Here is an 18,920-nt window from a genome sequence, read left to right as displayed (position 1 = left end):
TCACGTCGGGGTCACCAAAAAATGTTAATCTAATTAGAATCTGGTGTTCTCCATTCAAGCACATAAACTTGAATTGGCACTTAAGATTCTCTTTCGGGTTGTTCCTTACAAGCACATGAACTTGAAGGAAACCATCGACTAATAATTAAAAGAGGTGGCGGATTGTAGTACTAAAAGACGAATGTTTATCTTTATTGATTTCACTCTTTTATAACATAAATGATGACTAAGCCAAATATTATGCATACAAAAAAAAATGTAAAGAAATGAAATTTATAACTATTACAAAGTAAGTGAATTTAAATATAGGTCACATTAACGATAAAAACTATTGACTTACTTTAATTAATGACTGAATAATGCTTTATTGGCAATTTGGACAATTCAACTAAAAAGTGTGAAAACAAAAATAAAAATAGTAAATAAATATAAGCTATGTAAGTATGTATGTTTTAACAAAATTCATTCGAGCGGTAGCTGTGTACACGGATGGAACGTATACCTACTAAGCCACGGAAGGTAGCTCCTACACCCAAGTGTCCGAAGCCGTACGTGCCTCTAATGGAAGCCAGGACAAATATCATCTCGGACCGCTAATCCGGCTAAGAGACAATCCGGGCTCTCCTGCGCCAGCCCCTTCTTACCAGCGACGGGTCAGTTGTGGCAACCCACCGACCTCAGCCGTCGCAACTCCCCAGCGGTCTGTGCAACACGACCCTTCAACGGATGGCAGGCCCCGGCTCATCTCAGACCGAGTTATCCAGATGAGATATAGTCCCGAATCACCGCCGGCAACGCGCTCTCAACAACAGCAGGTCACTATGAGCAACCCGGGGTGGTGGGGTTAAGAGGAATGCCATCCCTTGACGAAAAAGCTGGATATTCACACAGGTTGTTAATGGACAGCCGCCAGCATTTAGTGGTGCTCAGGGCATGCCGCAGCAAGGAAATTGGGCACCTAACCAACCACCAATGCCACCATCCACAGGAAACACGCAGCATGGAGCCCTGGCCTATCTGAACGCTTCGACTCGGGAACAAGAGATTGCGCAATGGCTAAGCACATTGCGCATCCAAAGGCCACCTGGACAGAGGCATCAGTCAGTGATGCGGTTTGACAACCGACCACCAGTTAAGGCGACATACTTGAAGTCGGGCCGGGCCCGGCTACAATCTGGAGGTGTATCGGTCCTCGTCCCCTTACTACATAAGAATCCTAGGCCCAACATCTTATCCTTTGTATTTTATCACAAACTGTATGATCCCTATTTTCTATTCTTATACTTTAGTTTAAACTCAAGTTGTAGGACAGCCATATACCTATATAGTTTAGTTTTATTTATTTATTTATTTATTTATTTATTTATTTATTTATTTATTTATTTATTTATTTATTTATTTATTTATTTATTTATTTATTTATTTATTTATTTATTTATTTATTTATTTATTTATTTATTTATTTATTTATTTATTTATTTATTTATTTATTTATTTATTTATTTATTTATTTATTTATTTATTTATTTATTTATTTATTTATTTATTTATTTATTTAGTTATTTATTTATTTATTTATTTATTTATTTATTTATTTATTTATTTATTTATTTATTTATTTATTTATTTATTTATTTATTTATTTATTGGCTTTAGAATTATTAAAATGAAGCAACTGATTATTGTACAAAGAATTTAAATAATTTAAGGCCCGAGTTAAAGGTGCATTTAATATATAGTTCCTTTGATGCAATCCAACATAGAAAATATTTCTGTGCCTTAGAGAAAGTCTACCTGGTACACTAAACGGGAATTTGCTTAAAAGTTCTGGGCAATCTACAAAACCTTTTATCAAATCATAAACAAATAACGTAGATTGTAATTTGCGTCTTATTTCTAATGACATCATCCATGTGATGTAAATGAAGCAATGCAAAACGGATAAAAGATTTTTGAATTCGTTCAATTCTTGCAATATGGATATTGCAGTGGGGACTCCAGATAAGGGATCCATATTCAAGTTTGGATCTAACAAATGCACAGTACAATGATTTCAATGTGTATGGATCAGTGAAGTCTTTAGCATTACGTTTAATAAATGCAAGTGTGGAGTATACTTTAGGAATTAATTGGTCCAAGTGAGGTTTAAAAGAGAATTTTGAATCAAACAGAATGCCCAAATCCATTGCTTCATTCACTTTGTTCAAAGAGGAATTACAAAAGCATATATGTGGTAAGTAAAGGAGTCCTCAATCGAGAGTAAGTTACTTGGGAACATTTATTTAAAATGACTTTTAGTTGTTACTTAGGCAGCAATTATCAAAATTGATAAGGTCGTTCTGCAGTGCAATTACATCGGCAGAAGATTTTATTTTTGAAAATATTTTCAAGTCATCTGCATACATTAGAAAGTTTGCAAATTTAAAGCAATTGGATACGTCATTTATATAAATATCGAAAAGAAGGGGACCGAGGATGCTTCCCTGAGGAACCCCAGATGTCTGAATATAAGGGGGAGAGCTATATTTATCAATCGGAACAACACAAATTCTGTTTTGTAGATATGACAAAAACCAGTTAAGAAACATTGAGTGAATACCCAATGAGAACAATTTAGAAAGTAATATAGTGTGTGAAATTTTGTCAAATGCTTATGAAAAATCAGTGTATATTACATCAACTTGCATAGCCGATTCCATAGCGAACAAGCAATAGTCCGAAAAGACAGAGAGATTGGACACCGTTGACTTATTTTTACGAAATCCATGCTGTTGCGGAAATATTATAGATTTGGTGTTGAAATAAAGGATATCAAATATAGCATGCTCAAATATTTTAGAAATTGTCGACAGTTTGGAAACTGATCTGTAATTGGAAACCTCATTACGTTTTCCAGATTTAAAAATAGGACAAATAGAAGCCATCTTCCACCTATCGGCAAATACTCCATTTGGTTGAAAATCATCAAAATTGGATGGGCCAACGAATGAGCGCAGTTCTTGATAAGAAATGGGCATAAGCCATCTGCATCGGTCTTTATAGAATGCTTAACTTTATTAATTGCATTTAGAACGTCGCATGTACTAAGTTGAATTAGACCCATGTTTAAATCATATGAAAAATCACAGCTGAATCCGCTAGCGTTTGTGTTTTCAAAATTAGATTTGAAAAAGTTCGCAAAAAAGTTAACAATAATCTCTGCTTTATCAGATGATTCATTTTTAAAAATCATTGAAGATGGAATGTCTGTTGAACGCTTTTTTGAACGAATGAAGGACCAAAAATGGTTTGGATAAGTATTAATTTTGTTTTCAATATTGAGCAAGTATTGCTTGTATAAATTTTTTTTAAAAAATTTAACTCTTTTGAGCACAGTTTATATTGGAGAAGAACTTCATTTGAGGCAGTTTCTAAATAACGCTTATGCAGTTTGTTTCTTTTATTTTTTAACTTTTTTAAGCCTGTAGTGTACCAGGGATGAGAAATGGAAACTTTTTTCTTTAAAGGCACATGTTTGTCGCAAACATCCAAAATAACTTTGAGAAAAGCTTCATATGAAGAATTAATGCATTTATTTGTGAGTAAATCTTCCCAGACAATATTATCAAATAAGGCATTTAATGACATAAATTTTTTTTAAAAAAAAGAGATATTTCTAAGAGTAGTTCTCTTCTAAGAAGTAATATGAAGTGTACGTAGTGATTTATATTTACTTAAATTTACTTTTTAAGCTTAATGTGTTAATATATTTTATAATCGAAGCATGTTGTATTAGTCTTTTTTGGCCACAAGGCTTTTTTAATACAAAATAAATCACAAATTAAATAAATTAAAATTACAGTGCTTGAAATCATACTCCTTTACACTAGAGCAACTTGATTGTTTGATGAAATTAAATGATTCAAGTTCGACTATTAAGGCATTATTATGAATGCTCGATGGAGAAAATGGGATCAGACATTTATAAATTTTACTCTTAAAATCCGCTTGTACAAAAACTAGGTCCAGCAATTTATTTAATTTACTGAAGCAGTGATTGATCTGAAAAAGACCCATTTCAAAAAATGTGTCAATTAAGTTAATTTCTATTTCTTTATTGACGTTGAATGGAACAAAGTCATTATTAAATTCAACCCAGAGTAGTTCTGATAGATTGAAATCACCAAGTATTAAAAGTTTAGCGTTTGATCCCATTTTCTCATAAAGCAAATGAATGTTGTTAACATGAGAAGCATATAAATCACTAGTACTACCAGGTGGAACATATGATACACAAATACATAGTACGCAATCCCGCATTTGAATAACAATAAACAGTTGATCCAACAAGTCATCAATTATTACTTCATTGCAGATACTTGAATTCAGCTCCTTTCTTACTGCAAACAACACACCACCTCCATGAGTAAGGTTTAATCTTTCATAATTTCCGTCCTTTCTATAGACATTATATAAATTCAAATCGAAAAATTCAGCATCAAAAAAGTCCTGGTTGAGCCAGGTTTCGACAATTACAAATATGTCAATTTCGGACGAAGTAGAGAATTGATACAGCTGGTCACTTTTAGTGCGCATTCCAGAAACATTTTGGAAATAAAATTTCAATTTAGAGGAATCTCTCTTAGTTTGTTCGCATTTTGTAGCTCCACAGGTTTTCTGGGAAAAAATGAACGGTCTGACCTTTATACCACAGGCCACAGCGAAGGTTTTACAATTTCATCAAAAAATGCAGGAGCAACACCAACTTTGAAATTTACGTGCTTCAACGAATTTATATCAACATCTTTCTTCGCCAACCTCGTTCACTCAATATGTTCTTTACCAATATTTGCGTTACTCATTATGAAATTTATTACTTGCTCGCATGTTGTTGTTGGTTTGAAGGCAGACACATGCACATACTTATTTTTTACAACAACTTCAAGTTCTTTCGCATCATTTTTCCCAAACGCGAGCATGCGATTGCGACGGTTACGTCTTCCCACTTGTCTCCAGTCATTAACATTGTTTGTATCGAACATGTTTGAATTTAGATCAGACGCAGCCGTTGGATATGACGTCATTGACGATGCATCATCATTACCCATTACGTTTTGTACAACAGATGACCCAACTCCAGTCTCATTGAATTGATGGTTGTTTACATTATTAGAATGTGTTACCGAAGAAAAAACAGTCGCAGGTTTTGCATTATTCTTTTTCCTTTTTTCTTCAAGGTTACTGGATAGTTTTTTGAACTCGTACTTTAGATTGTTTACCTCATCAACTAGGTTTGAAACAATCGGTGCTTTCAACGTTTAAATTTTGACTTAACAAATCAGTATGTTTTTCAGTTAAGTTTGCAACGTTTTTGTGGAGGATCCATTTCGCACGTCTTTACAAATCAAACAACAGAGACTTAATGTTTTGTATAAAATAAATAATAATAAACGTTGGAAAAAAATAAATAAATAAAAAAAATATGTATTTACTGAAATCAAAAACCAATACATATCCAAGCTGTAGGACATCCTTTACGTCACACTAAAAAAAAATAATAACCTGTTGACATGAGCTCTTCTATGAATGGTAAAATTCACCTATAATATAGGTGCGGGCCAATAGGCCGAAACTCAGTCAACCAAAATAAACTAACCCATGGAATGAATATGAATAGTCATTAGAAGTATATGAATATTAACAAAGAAGTAATGAACAGATCTTTTTTTTCTCGAAGTAAGGGGAGAGTTGTAACGTGACCGTTACAAAGTTTGAGCTACCTACACGCCCGTTTAATTTTTTTATTATAATGAAATTATCACAATAAGTTAATTCATAAAATAAAGCCAATGCTGGTTCTATTCCATACAGCTAAACCCTTATTATCAATAATAATTAATAAAATAAAACCAATACTGGTTTTATTCCATTTTACATACATTCCCCTATCAAGTATTTCCTTAATTCACTTAAAAATACCCATTAGCACTACCCATCCTAATACACGTTTTACCCTCAGTACCTGGACAAAACTCACAGAAACCACACACAACACACCAAACTTGTGCCAACAACAACAAACATAAGCCAGTTGCCCATTCGTCAACACCACCCACCCCAGCATACGTTTGGCACGCACACCACACATCACTCTTGTTGACAACGCACTCCAATTTCGCTCCACAATTCACACTGCAGCTACTATGTAAACATTGATTCTGGTGCATTTCTTGAAAACCTCACGTCACAAGTGCTTCGCATTTACATTGCAAACGCATATATGTATATAAGATGTTCATAGTTTCACCATTGAGTTTGTCGAGAACCAGAGTTAGTACAAGTGAAGTGATGTGTGGTGTAGTGACACACCTCTTGTGGAGAAATTTGTTTAAATCAAGATACCTTTTACTTTTTGAAATTCTTATTAATCAAATATTTTTAATATGTTTCATTCGAGAATTTTTTAAGTTTTGATATAGCCACAACCGGCATTTGCCTTTGTTAATAAATTTTTATATAAATAAAAATAGTTGAACGCTGTTTTATCTATCTACCACGAACCATAAATTGGTGACCACGACGTGATCCATATCAAATGTCTGTTATTCGTTCTCCAAACAGAGGAGCAGGAGATTCAGCAGATCCAACAATGCCCCCACCGCAACAAGCCATTGGAAATGCACAAAATGTTATGGATGGATCAAATTCACGTTCTCAAATAGATGCAGCTTCAGCAGCGAATATAAAATTTCCTCTATTTTGGCAAAAGAATCCAAAGGTTTGGTTATTTCAAGTTGAAACAATTTTTAACCTTCAACGCATCACATCGGATGAATCCAAGTTCCGTTATCTTGTGGCGAATATTGATCCTGGAACCCTCGATTTGGTAAGCGATTTATTGGAAAGTGCTCCATCAGACAATAAATACGAGGAACTTAAAGCAATAATTATTTCGTTGTTTTGAGAATCGGATGAACGCAAATTGAAGCGACTTTTAAGCGGCCAAGTTCCGGGAGACCAGAAGCCAAGTTATTTTTTGCGAACAATACAAAATTTAGGCCAGGGACAAGTCGGCGATAAGGTGATTAGATCAATTTTTCTCGAACAATTACCAGAAAACGTTCGCGCAATTCTTGCCATCAGTGAACAACAAGATGTAAACAAATTGGCTGCTCAAGCCGATAAAATCATGGACATGGTACAACCAACAACGATTGGAAGTATAAATTCTGATAAAGGCAATTCAATAACATCATGAATTGAAGCTTTGGAAAATAATTTTCAAAATATGAGTGGTCATCGTTATCGAAGCAAGAGCCCCAAAAGGCAGAAAAATTCCAAATATTGCTGGTATCACAACAGGTTTGATAATAAAGCAAATAAATGTGCAGAACCATGTTCATACCCAAAAAACTAATGTTGGCATCGGGCAGTGCGGCCACCGATGTTTCCAGCATTTCCAATTCTGGCCGTCTTTTTATTACCGATCCTTTATCAAAGAAAACGTTTTTAATTGACACTGGAGGCGACGTCTCCGTAATTCCAAGGACCCTAAAAATGGCAAGTACAAATTTTCCAACATCTAAGCAACTCTTTGCAGCAAATGGTACACCCATAAAAACATATGGCACTGTAGTTCTTAATCTTTCTCTCGGTTTAAGAAGAAATTTCTCCTGGTTATTCGTCATAGCAGACGTAACCAAATGTATAATCGGCTCAGATTTTTTGAACCACTTCAACTTATTGCCTGATTTGAAATATAAAAGATTGGTAGATGGAACAACACTTCTATATTCTAATGCACGTTTAACATCAGAAAAATCACACGGAATTTCTACTTTATCTAAATGTCAGTCGCAATATCATAAACTCTTGGAGAAATTTCCAGAGATACATAACGTTTCAATGTCCCTGGGTGCAAAGAAGCACGGAGTATTCCACCATATAGAAACTGTTGGACCACCAGTTTATGCTAAAGCTAGACTACTAGACAAACAATATAGCAAAAAAGAATTCCAGTTTATGCTTGAAAGCAATAAGTACGACCTTCAAAAAGCCAATGGTCGAATTCGTTGCATACGGTTTCAAAGAAGAATGGTGAGTTTAGGCCATGCGGGGATTATAGATTTTTAAACAAAATTACAATTACCGACAGATATCCCATTCCTTTTATAACTAATTATTCTGCAGCACTTCACGGATGTAAGATTTACACGAAACTTGATTTCTGTACACCCATCAAATTTCTGTACACACTGATGACGTGTGCAAAACGGCAATAATTACCCCATTTGGGCTTTCGAATTTCTCCGAATGCCATTTGGACTTCGTAATTCTGCGCAAAGCTTCCAGCGTCTCATGGATGAAGTTCTTCGAGGTTTAGATTTCGTATTTGTGTACATTGATGATGTTTTGATAGCATCACACACAGAGGAACATCTGAAGATTGTCTTTAACCGTTTTCGTGAATATGGCATTGTAATCAACCCCGCTAAGTGTGAATTTGGTGCTTCCGAAATTGACTTTCTGGGATTTCACATCAATGATTTCGGCAATACTCCTACAAGTGAGTAAGTTCTAGCAATTTTGGACTACAAAAATCCAGAAACTATAATGGATTTAAGAAGGTTTATTTGCATGCAGAATTTTTATAGACGTTTCATTCCAAATGCAGCACATTATCAGGTTCCACTTAATGCCTACATGAAAGGTGCAAAGAAGAGGGATAAACGTAAAATTTTTTGGACCAACGAAGCCGAAGAAGCCTTTGAGAAGTGCAAGGAACTTATCGCAAATGCAACTATGTTGGCACACCCTGTTGAAAACACAGAGCTCGCTCTAAAAGTAGATGCATCTGATTATGCGATTGGTGCGGTTGTCGAACAAAAAGTGTCTGGGAAATGGCAACCACTTGCATTTTATTCTAAAAAATTAAGCCCAACGGAACAAAAATACAGCGCATATGATCGCGAACTACTGGCGGCACATTTGGCAGTGAAACACTTTCGATATATGCTTGAAGGTCGAGATTTCACTATATATACCGACCATAAACCACTCACTTATGCATTCAACCAAAATCCCAACAAATCATCACCAAGGCAATATAGACATTTGGACTTTATTGGTCAATTCACTACCAAAATTGTTCACATTTCTGGTGTTGACAACACAATAGCAGACGCATTATCTAGAGTAGATATGTAATATACATTCAATAGACTATGCCAAGTTAGCCGAAGCTCGGAAGTCAGATGAAGAACTTAAAATACTTCTATCCACTGATCTTAAACTGCAGCAAATCATTCTTCCTGGCCTAGCATGGACAAGGATTGCAACAAATGGACAAAATTTTGTCAGATGTGTCAAAAATCAAAAATAACGAGGCATACAAAATCACAACATGGAAACTTCAATATCGTTTCAAATCGTATTGCGGTATTACATGTAGATATATTCGGACCATTGCACAGTGGTTCCGCCCGTGGACAAAAATCGAAAAAGTGATGGCGACAAATTTTATTGCGATTGAAATTAATATTCTCTAAACATATCAAATTTTTAATATCCAGCCTTTTTTTTTGTAAATTAACAGCGGTTATATGCCAAGTTAAGTTGAAGAAGTTGTGATTTGTATGTGAGCCCTTAAGAACGAAAAACACATGCGCAAAGCATTCGTAGGTTATGAGTAAAATTATAAAAAATTGGAGAGGTATATGTGCAATTTTCAAAATGAAACTTATAGGCGATGGCATTGGCAATATTTTTACGAAAAAACAAATTCATAATTCGTTTTCTAACTTCATTAAAAATAAATTCTTAATAAATGACTTTTTCTGCTATTTTTAATATAATTACTATTAATTTCGGTTGAGTTTTACTAATGTTGTGAGCATTTGTGAGTTTCGAATTTTTTTTAGAATGCAGGGAAAAGTCTCTAGTTTACGACTAAAAAAAGTCCAGCTGCCCCCATCTGCCACCCGCTATGTTCAACCTCTTATACCACGCCCGTAAAATCGTCAAAATTCCGAAAATCGGGAGGTAAGTTTATATGGGAACTATTCTTAAACTTGGACCTATACTGAACATTTTTGGCAAGGAGGTATTTTGTTCACTCAGAACTCAAAATGCTAAATTACAGCGAAATCGGTTGGAAAATGTGGGTAAAATCGTCAAAATTCCGAACATCGGGAGGTACGTTTATATGGGGGCTATACCTAAACGTAGACCGATATTGACCATTTTTTGCATAGAGGTATTCGGTTCACTCATAACTCAAAATGCCAAATTACAGCCAAATTAGTTGGAAAATTTCGCTAAAATTGTCAAAATACCGAAAATCTGAGGGTACATTTATATGGCGGCTATACCTAAACGTGGACCTACATTGAATATTTTTTGCAGGGTTGTAGTTTATTCACTCAGAACCCAAAATGCAAACTAACATCCAAATCGGTTGGTTAATTTGGCCAAAATCGTCAAAATACCACAAATCGGGCGGTAACTTTCTATGGGAGCTATACCGAAATGTGGACCTACATCCACTAAAAATGGTTTTCTATCTTTTTGGCTTGTTGTAAACCTATGTTTAAAATTTGGAGGCGGTAGCTGTATTAGAACTATTTTTGGCACTCTTTTCCATACAAGTGGGACCACTGTGCATTGCCACCATCCGAAGGATACAACTATATCCTTACAGTTATTGACCGATTCTCAAGATGGCCGGAAGCAATACCACTACAAGACATAACATCGGATACCGTATGCAGATCTATTTATGATCACTGGATCACAAGATATGGATGTCCAAATAAAAAAAAGTTTCACGAGTTTTGCAAGTTTATCGGAGCAAAATGCCAACATACTACATCATAACATCCGCAAGCCAATGGCATGATAGAACGTCTTCATCGCACATTGAAAGCTGCATTGGTATGTCATGATAATATTCAGTGGACAAAAATACTACCGTCGGTACTACTTGGAATTCGTGCTTCATACAAAGAAGACCTTAAAGCATCATCTGCAGAAATATTATACGGTGAAAATTTACATCTTCCTGGAGAATCTTTCAGCGATAATAATAAAACAGAAACCGACAGCGAATTTCTAAATCGTTTAAGACATACTATTCAAGCTTTTCAACCCCAAGAAGGTTCCAATCATAGCCTTCACAAGCCATTTGTTAGCAATGATTTGTTGAAATCAAACTATATATGGATCAGAAAAGACGGAATTAATCCATCATTGTCTTATAAATATACTGGACTTTTCAAAGTTTTAGAGAGAAATGAGAAATACTTCAAAGTGTTACTTAACAACAAAGAAGACACCATTTCGATAGATCGTCTTAAACCAGCATACTTGGAGAATTATGACATAAACGACATGGAAAAAATTACACACTGAAAGAAATCAATAAGTCTGCTTCAAAAAGGATCGCTTTTCGCTAGAAGGGGGTAGTGTAGTGATACACCTCTTGTGGAGAAATTTGTTTAAATCAAGATACCATTTACTTTTTGAAATTCTTATTAATCAAATATTTTTAATATTTTTCACTCGAGAATTTTTCAAGTTTTGAAATAGCCACAACCGGCACTTGCTTTTGTTCATAAATTTTTATATAAATAAAAATATTTGAACGCTGTTTTCTCTATCTACCACGAACCATATGTGGCTTGATCGCAGTCGTAGCAATCTGTAAGTAACGAGTGTACTTGACCTAATCGTAGTCGGCTACGTGCTCTTTGCCACCTCGCCCGATCTTTGCCGCTCACCCGCTCATTGCCAACTCAACCGCTCTTTGCCAGCTCAACCACTCTTTGCCAGCTCAGCCGCTCTTTGTCAGCTCACCCGTCTTTGCCAGCTCAACCGTTCTTTGCCAGCTCAACCGCTCTTTGCCAGCTCAACCACACTTGTAGTCAGCTACACGCTCGCCATTCGACGCCCGTAGTCCGCTACTCGCTCGCATCCAGTTCACCGCTTCGCCCCGTCAACGCTTGTAGCCAACCACCCGCTCGCCGTACAACGATCGTAGCCCGCTACTCGCTCGCATCCAGCTCACCGCTTCGCCCCGTCAAAGCTTGTATCCAGCTACCTGCTCGCCGTCCAACGCTCGTAGCCCGCTACTCGCTCGCATACAGCTCACCGCTTCGCCTCGTCAACGCTTGTAGCCAGCTACCCGCTTGCCGTTCAACGCTCGCAGGCCGCTACTCGCTCATATCCAGCTCACCGCCTCGCCCCGTCAACGATTGTAGCCAGTTACCGACCGCCGTATCACGCTCGTAGCCCGCTACTCGCTCGCACCCGCTTTGCCGCGTCAACGCTTGTAGCCAGCTACCTGCTCACCACTCACCCGCACCCGGCACAATCCTCGCTTGTAACCCGCTTCTGGTCCGATCCCTGTTTATCGTAACCAACCGGCATATTATCCCCGAACTAAGTCAAAATATCTGAATTTCCATCTAGACGGGATTTATGATAGTCTACGTCCGGAATATCGTCATTACGTGCGGCGTCATGAGTTTAAGACTCTCGATGACCGTTCAACGCTCGTAGTCCGCTACTCGCCCGCATCCAGCTCACCGCTTCGCCTCGTCAACGCTACTCGCTCGCCGTTCAACTTGCTTGTAACACGCTTCTGGTCCAAATCCGGTTTATCGTAACCGAACCGGCATTAATCCCCGAACTAAGTCAAAATATCTGAATTTCCACTAAAACTACTATTCATTTTACTAACACCCGAGAGTCGAATAAAGAATTGAACTTTAAAAAGAAAACTCGTGTTATCACTTAAGGTTTGTAGGTCTTTCAGTTGAGACGACTGAGCTTATCTCAGCATTAGATAAAACCACTCATTATACCTTGCACAGAAATTTAGCACTGATATCTGGCTACAATGGTCCAAACAGTTGTTTTATTTTTTGTGTAATACTATTTTTAAGTTGGGAAGCCAAATTTCAATCGCCAACTTGGAAAGCGTTTTTCTCGAGACATATTATATAAGGAATATAACTCATTCTATTCTCGCTCCTGCACAACAGTTGTTTTGTTTGTTCGCTATATAAATAACGAAAAAATAGTGAAAATTGAGTTGCTATGCATGACATGTATAAAACATACCGTGTTTTAGCATATTTATCTCTTTGTCCATGCTAACAGAATATCCATGGAACTTATTTTTTATTTTTTATCTTTCAAAAATGTATGTTATTTAATATTTGTTTAAATACACCAAATTTCTAAAGTTGTAGTTGTGAAGTCTTATAGAATATTTGCCATCGGTTCTGTCATATTGTAGTGTGTCACCAACACATTATGTTGCCATACATTTAGATGTTCGATATTTTGTTTTGTTATGCTGATCAAGCGCCACAACGAGTTCATTGCTTTGTTTTTCTTTTTGTTTCTCAGCGCCAGAGCGATTTCATTACTCACTCATATGTAGGACAATGGTTTAGAGTTCCAATTGGAATTCAAGAATGTTGTAATGAGTCAGTTGGCCAATGGGATTGAAGAATATCCCAATAGTACATTCATTGAGTAAAGTTCTAAAATATGAATATGAGTGAAAGACTCAAATGTATGACAACATATGTGGAATATTACATATACACATACATATGTAATTGTAACGATATTGAACTCTTTTCCTATTGGTTGGGAGTTGTTCAATATCGAGTATTTTTGTGAATATTAGAGATTAAGAACTCAATGTTTGATTTAAGAATTTTCTATAAATATCAGAGGAAAAAATAAAGAAGGCAGACTTGTTTTAGAACTAGATCTGAACCGACACTTTGCTCCAATCAGCAAAGTAAAAATAAATCCTCAAGGTCTTCTTTTTACTTTACATGGCGATCCTGCCAAATCTTGCTCTGTAATCGGCAAGAGTTCCTGCGTATAATCCGCAGAAGAAGGACAAACTGAGTCAAGCCGCAGACGTCCTTGAAAAAAAATTTTTTTGAGAAGGTACTGCCATACTGTCCAGGTAGTCCGATCCAAGCCGGGATCGTGGATCAAGGAAGAAAAAGCCCACAAGCACTGACCAGATGGCAGGCCCACAACCACTCTCGATAGAAGAATATAGGAGAAGGAATCAAAGGAGGACTCAAGAAGAGGACCAACACACGAGGATTCCTATAGTGAGACCGCCCCGCAACAGAGGAGGCTATACATGGCGCTTAAAGAAGGAGAAAGCCCTTCTTCTACGAGAAATTAATTCGGATCCCCCACCGCCTTGGGATCGTGCCTCTAAATTATGGTTGAGAATAGACGAGATAGAATTCCTTATAAGGAATTATCTCGACAATAGAGTAAAATAAAACGCTGCATCAATCTGCAGACGTTAGGACCAGTAAGCGCTTGCCGCTCGTGGTCACAAATTTCTTGTTTCTTTATAAGATACAATTTTTTTGAGAGATATGTAATAGAGAAATATACTATTAAGAATTATAAAAAAAAACAATTGTCTAAAAATATTGAAAGAGATTTAAAATATTAAAAGAAAAGATATATTGTCTATAAAGAAAAAGATCCGGAATTATGGGAAGTACCCAAACAAAAATTAGCGAGGTGATCCAGGCAACCGCAAATGCTCCAACAGCAGTCAGCGTGAGCGTCGAGGTGTTAGTCTTAGTCTGTATCATAATAACACTAGTAGTTATAATTAGATACCTAAAAAAATACGTGAAAAAACAAATTAGGAAGCAACAAGCAAGAATGAGTGCGTTGCAATAAAATAGAATTTAAATAATGATGTCTTTTTGAGAAATTGTAATTGTAATTGGTACCGTGGATAAGGTTTTACAGTCTTTAGGTATATTAGTATCGAATGCGAAAAAGTCGTTAGGCAAACCATACACGAAGGAAACAATAGATAAGAAAAAAGCAGAGTTGGCGAATCTACAGACTGACTTTAATGAATTAGTAGAAAAAGAAAAATACGAAGATTCAGTTAAATATAGGACAAGATTTAGTGAGTTAAAAGCAGAAGTTTTAAGTTTGTTGTTGGAACAATCAGAGTTAGCTCAGCAGGTTAGAGAGAAGGATACGGTAAAACGAGAAAACAAGATGGCGACTAATGATCTGAAGACTATTGTTGCTTTAGTACCGGTTTTTACAGGTAAAAAAGAGGATTTGGAAAGTTTCACTGCTAATCTAGAGTTAGCATACGAAACAATTCCTGATGAAAAGAAGGAATTCTTTTTTAAGTATGTTTTTTGCTCAAGATTAGATAGTCGGGTCCAGAATAGGATTAAACAGAAAGGAATACCTAAGAATATCACTGAGTTATTATCTGCTTTGAAGACGGCCTATAAGCCAATGCTGTTTTGAACGAGTTGACTGGTTTAACTCAAAGAAATAACAACTTGCAAGGTTTCGCTAATAAAATAGAAAGTCTTGTTTCTGAGCTCAACGAGATTCAGATTTCTGATTTGGGTGAGCAATGTAGGGATGCAATCATAGCTACTAACAACCTGACAGCATTCAATACATTCGTGAATGGGCTTCAGGATCAGCAAATTGTTTCAACCATTGAGGCTAGTCGTGTATTGACATTTGCCGATGCGTTACGAATTGCGGAAAGATACGTATCTCGTACAAAACAGAAAGACGTAATGTACCATAATGCACAATCTTATAGGGATAATAAACATGGTAAAAAGAAATATTACAATAACGGTAATAATAACAAACGATATAACAACAATAACGGTAACAATGACAGTAATAATAATAATGGCTACAACCGAAATAAAGGTAATAAAAACAACAAAAATAATAACAGGAAAGGACGTAATAACAGCAATAATAATAACAATAATTATAATAGGAATAATAATGGAAATAGGAAAAACAATAACAACTGGAACAATAATAACCATAATGGTAACAATAACAGAAGCAACAATAACTACAATAGTAGGGATTATAATGTTAACCAGGTACAAGATCAGGGAAACTTTCAAGTTCCGGAGACCCCAAGACCTTCGTCTTCGGAGAGCACACAATAAAAGACAAAAGCATTTACAGTATATCATCTAACCTCAAGAATTATGTAAGATTAAACATAGTATATGTAGACTATCCACTTTCATTTTTAATTGATACGGGTGCCGATATTTCTTTGTGTAAGCAGAAATTTTTATACCGTTATGAGGAAATTCCAGATGATTATTGTAATTTAACAGGCATTTCGAGGGAAATAATTAAATCTTTTGGGTCAACTAACGTTAGAATAGATATAAATGGTATGGTTATTGAACATAGTGTTCAGCTAGTATCAAATGATATTCCACTTAGTACAGATGGAATTTTAGGCAGAGATTTTTTATTGAAATATAAGTGTAATGTTGATTATGATATGTATATCCTAACATTTAATTTAAATGGTGAAAGCATCACAATTCCTATATATGATAGTTCTTTCAAAATTAATCAGGTTGTTGTGCCGAAGAGGAGTGAAATCATTCTACCTTTTACCATCAATTTGGTAGAAGATGCGGTAGTATTAAATCGGGAAATTACGAAAGGTGTGTTTTTGGCTAATTCTATAATTCCGAAAAATGGAAATAAGCATATCAAATTACTGAACGTTACTGACCAAGACATGACGATAGATCATATGAAATTAGAAACAGTTCCTTTAAGCAATTATGATATACTTACAGTTAACCATTCTTACTCACACAGTAGTTATACGGATGAACGTTTTGAGAGGTTAATAAGCAAAATTAATTTAGATGACTTAAATGAAGGTCATAGGAAAGAAATTGTAGCTATATTAAGGAAATATCAGTCGACATTCCATCTTGAAGATGAGGATTTAACGACAAACAATTTATAAAAAAATTATAGATTACCACAAGCGCATAAGGAAGAAATAAATGCTCAAGTACAAGAAAAGTAAAGTGATCGAGCCATCAGTTAGTCCTTATAATGCACCATTGCTTTTAGTTCCAAAGAAAGGGCAGACGGATTTGAAGAAATGGAGATTAGTTGTAGATTTTAGGAAACTTAATGATAAGATTGTTAATGACAAGTTTCCATTGACACGTTTGGACGATATTTTGGATAGATTGGGTAGAGCGAAATATTTTTCGACGTTAGATATGAATAGTTCTTTTCATCAGATTGAACTTGATCCTAAGTCAAGACAGCATTTTCGACATGTAATGGGCATTATCAGTATATAAGGTTACCTTTTGGTCTTAAAATATCATCTAAAAGTTTTCAACGTATGTTGACAATAGCTTTATCTGGTTTGGAGTCTGAAGCATTTCTTTATGTGGATGACATAATAGTTTTTGGATGTAGTTTCAAACACCACGATGAGAATCTCATTAAGGTACTAGACAGACTGAATAGGTACAATTTGAAACCAACCCTAATAAATGTTGTTTCTTGAAACCAGAGGTAGTTTATTTAGGTCATTTGATAAATCCTAATGGAATTAAACCAGATCCTTCAAAATACGATGCGATAACAAGATATCCGGTTCCAAAGAACGCAGATGATGTAAGAAGATTCGTAGCATTTTGTAATTACTATAGACGATTCATTAAAAATTTTGCCGAAATAACTACATGTTTGAACTCATTATCTAAGAAGAAGGGACAGAACAATGCCAAAAGCCATTTGAGACACTTAAAAATAAGTTGATAACACCACCAATTTTACAGTATCCAGATTTTGATAAACCTTTTATACTAACTACAGATGCTTCTGATTTTGCTCTAGGTGCAATACTGTCGCAAGGAGAGATAGGGAATGATAGACCAATATCTTATGCTAGCCGTTCTTTGAATAAACATGAGAGGAATAAGCCAGTTATTGAAAAGGAATTATTGGGTATACATTGGGGAATTCAATTTTTCCATCCTTATCTTTACGATAGGAAATTTATAGTGGTTACGGATCATCGTCCACTTGTCTCATTGTTTTCTCATAAGAACCCAATTTCCAAATTGACGGGAATTAGATTAGAACTATCCGATTATGATTTTGAAATTGTGTATAAGAAAGGAATTAATAATACTAATGCTGATGCACTTTCACGTATAAAAATAGACTCCAATATATTAAAAACAATGATACCTCAGAATATTGACGAAAAAGTTAAGAAATCGCTGGTGATAACACGAGGAATGAAAAATAAATTGCGCAATATGGATAAAGATAATGAGATGACATATCCCGATGAGCCTGATCAACTCAAAGTAGTGGAATGTACATCCATTAAAGATATAAAGCTAGCTAAAAAATTAAAATTTATAATTGATGTGTCGACAAAAGAATTCACTTCTGTGAACGAATTGGCCATAAGATGTAGTGATAATCCTTATTATCTAGATAATATTTTGGAGAAGCTATCATCTGAGTTAAGCAGATTGAGTATTAAGAATATCGCACTTAGTAAAAGTGACGATATATTTGAACTAATAACCCATGGGAAATTTAAAGAAAAAATGAATAAATATTTGAAAAACAGTGACGTCAGAACTCTTTTATATGAAAATCCTCGAAAAACATTTAATGAAAAAGAAAAATATGAATTGATAAAATTATATCATGATACACCATGCGGAGGTAATTTTGGAGTAAGAAAAACATTATTAAAACTTAAACAAAAATATATTTGGAAGAATATGTGCAAGATGGTAAAGAAATACGTATCTACATGTAATTTGTGCCAGAGAAATAAACAAATAAAACATACCAAAGAACCATTAATGAAAACTGATACACCGGTAAATAGTAATACAGTAGTAATTGACACGGTAGGACCCTTAAGACCCTCAGATAATTATAGATATATATTGACTATGCAATGCGAATTAACGAAATACATAATTGCAGTACCAATGGAAAGAAAAGAAGCCAAAACAATAGCAAGAAATTTGAATGAACATTTAATATTGAAGTATGGAATATTCAAG

General features: G+C 35.3%; 2 protein-coding genes across 5 annotated transcripts in view; one reads left to right on the top strand and one right to left on the bottom strand.

Annotated features, from left to right (window-relative positions):
- Snap25 (Synaptosomal-associated protein 25kDa) overlaps positions 1 to 18,920 on the top strand; it is a 762,009-nt gene that overhangs the window by 33,064 nt on the left and 710,025 nt on the right. The gene's annotated exons all lie outside the window — the stretch shown is intronic.
- Positions 1 to 18,920, bottom strand: part of LOC141406761 (ATP-dependent DNA helicase Q4-like) — a 92,070-nt gene that overhangs the window by 17,330 nt on the left and 55,820 nt on the right. The window lies entirely within an intron of this gene.

Source organism: Musca autumnalis, unplaced genomic scaffold (genome assembly GCF_047663935.1).
Source record: "Musca autumnalis isolate F117 unplaced genomic scaffold, ASM4766393v1 scaffold_1, whole genome shotgun sequence".
In the NCBI taxonomy this organism is placed as follows: Eukaryota; Metazoa; Arthropoda; class Insecta; order Diptera; family Muscidae; genus Musca; species Musca autumnalis.
The sequence above is the reverse complement of the archived record's forward strand: the minus strand, read 5'-3'. Positions and strand labels throughout refer to the sequence as shown.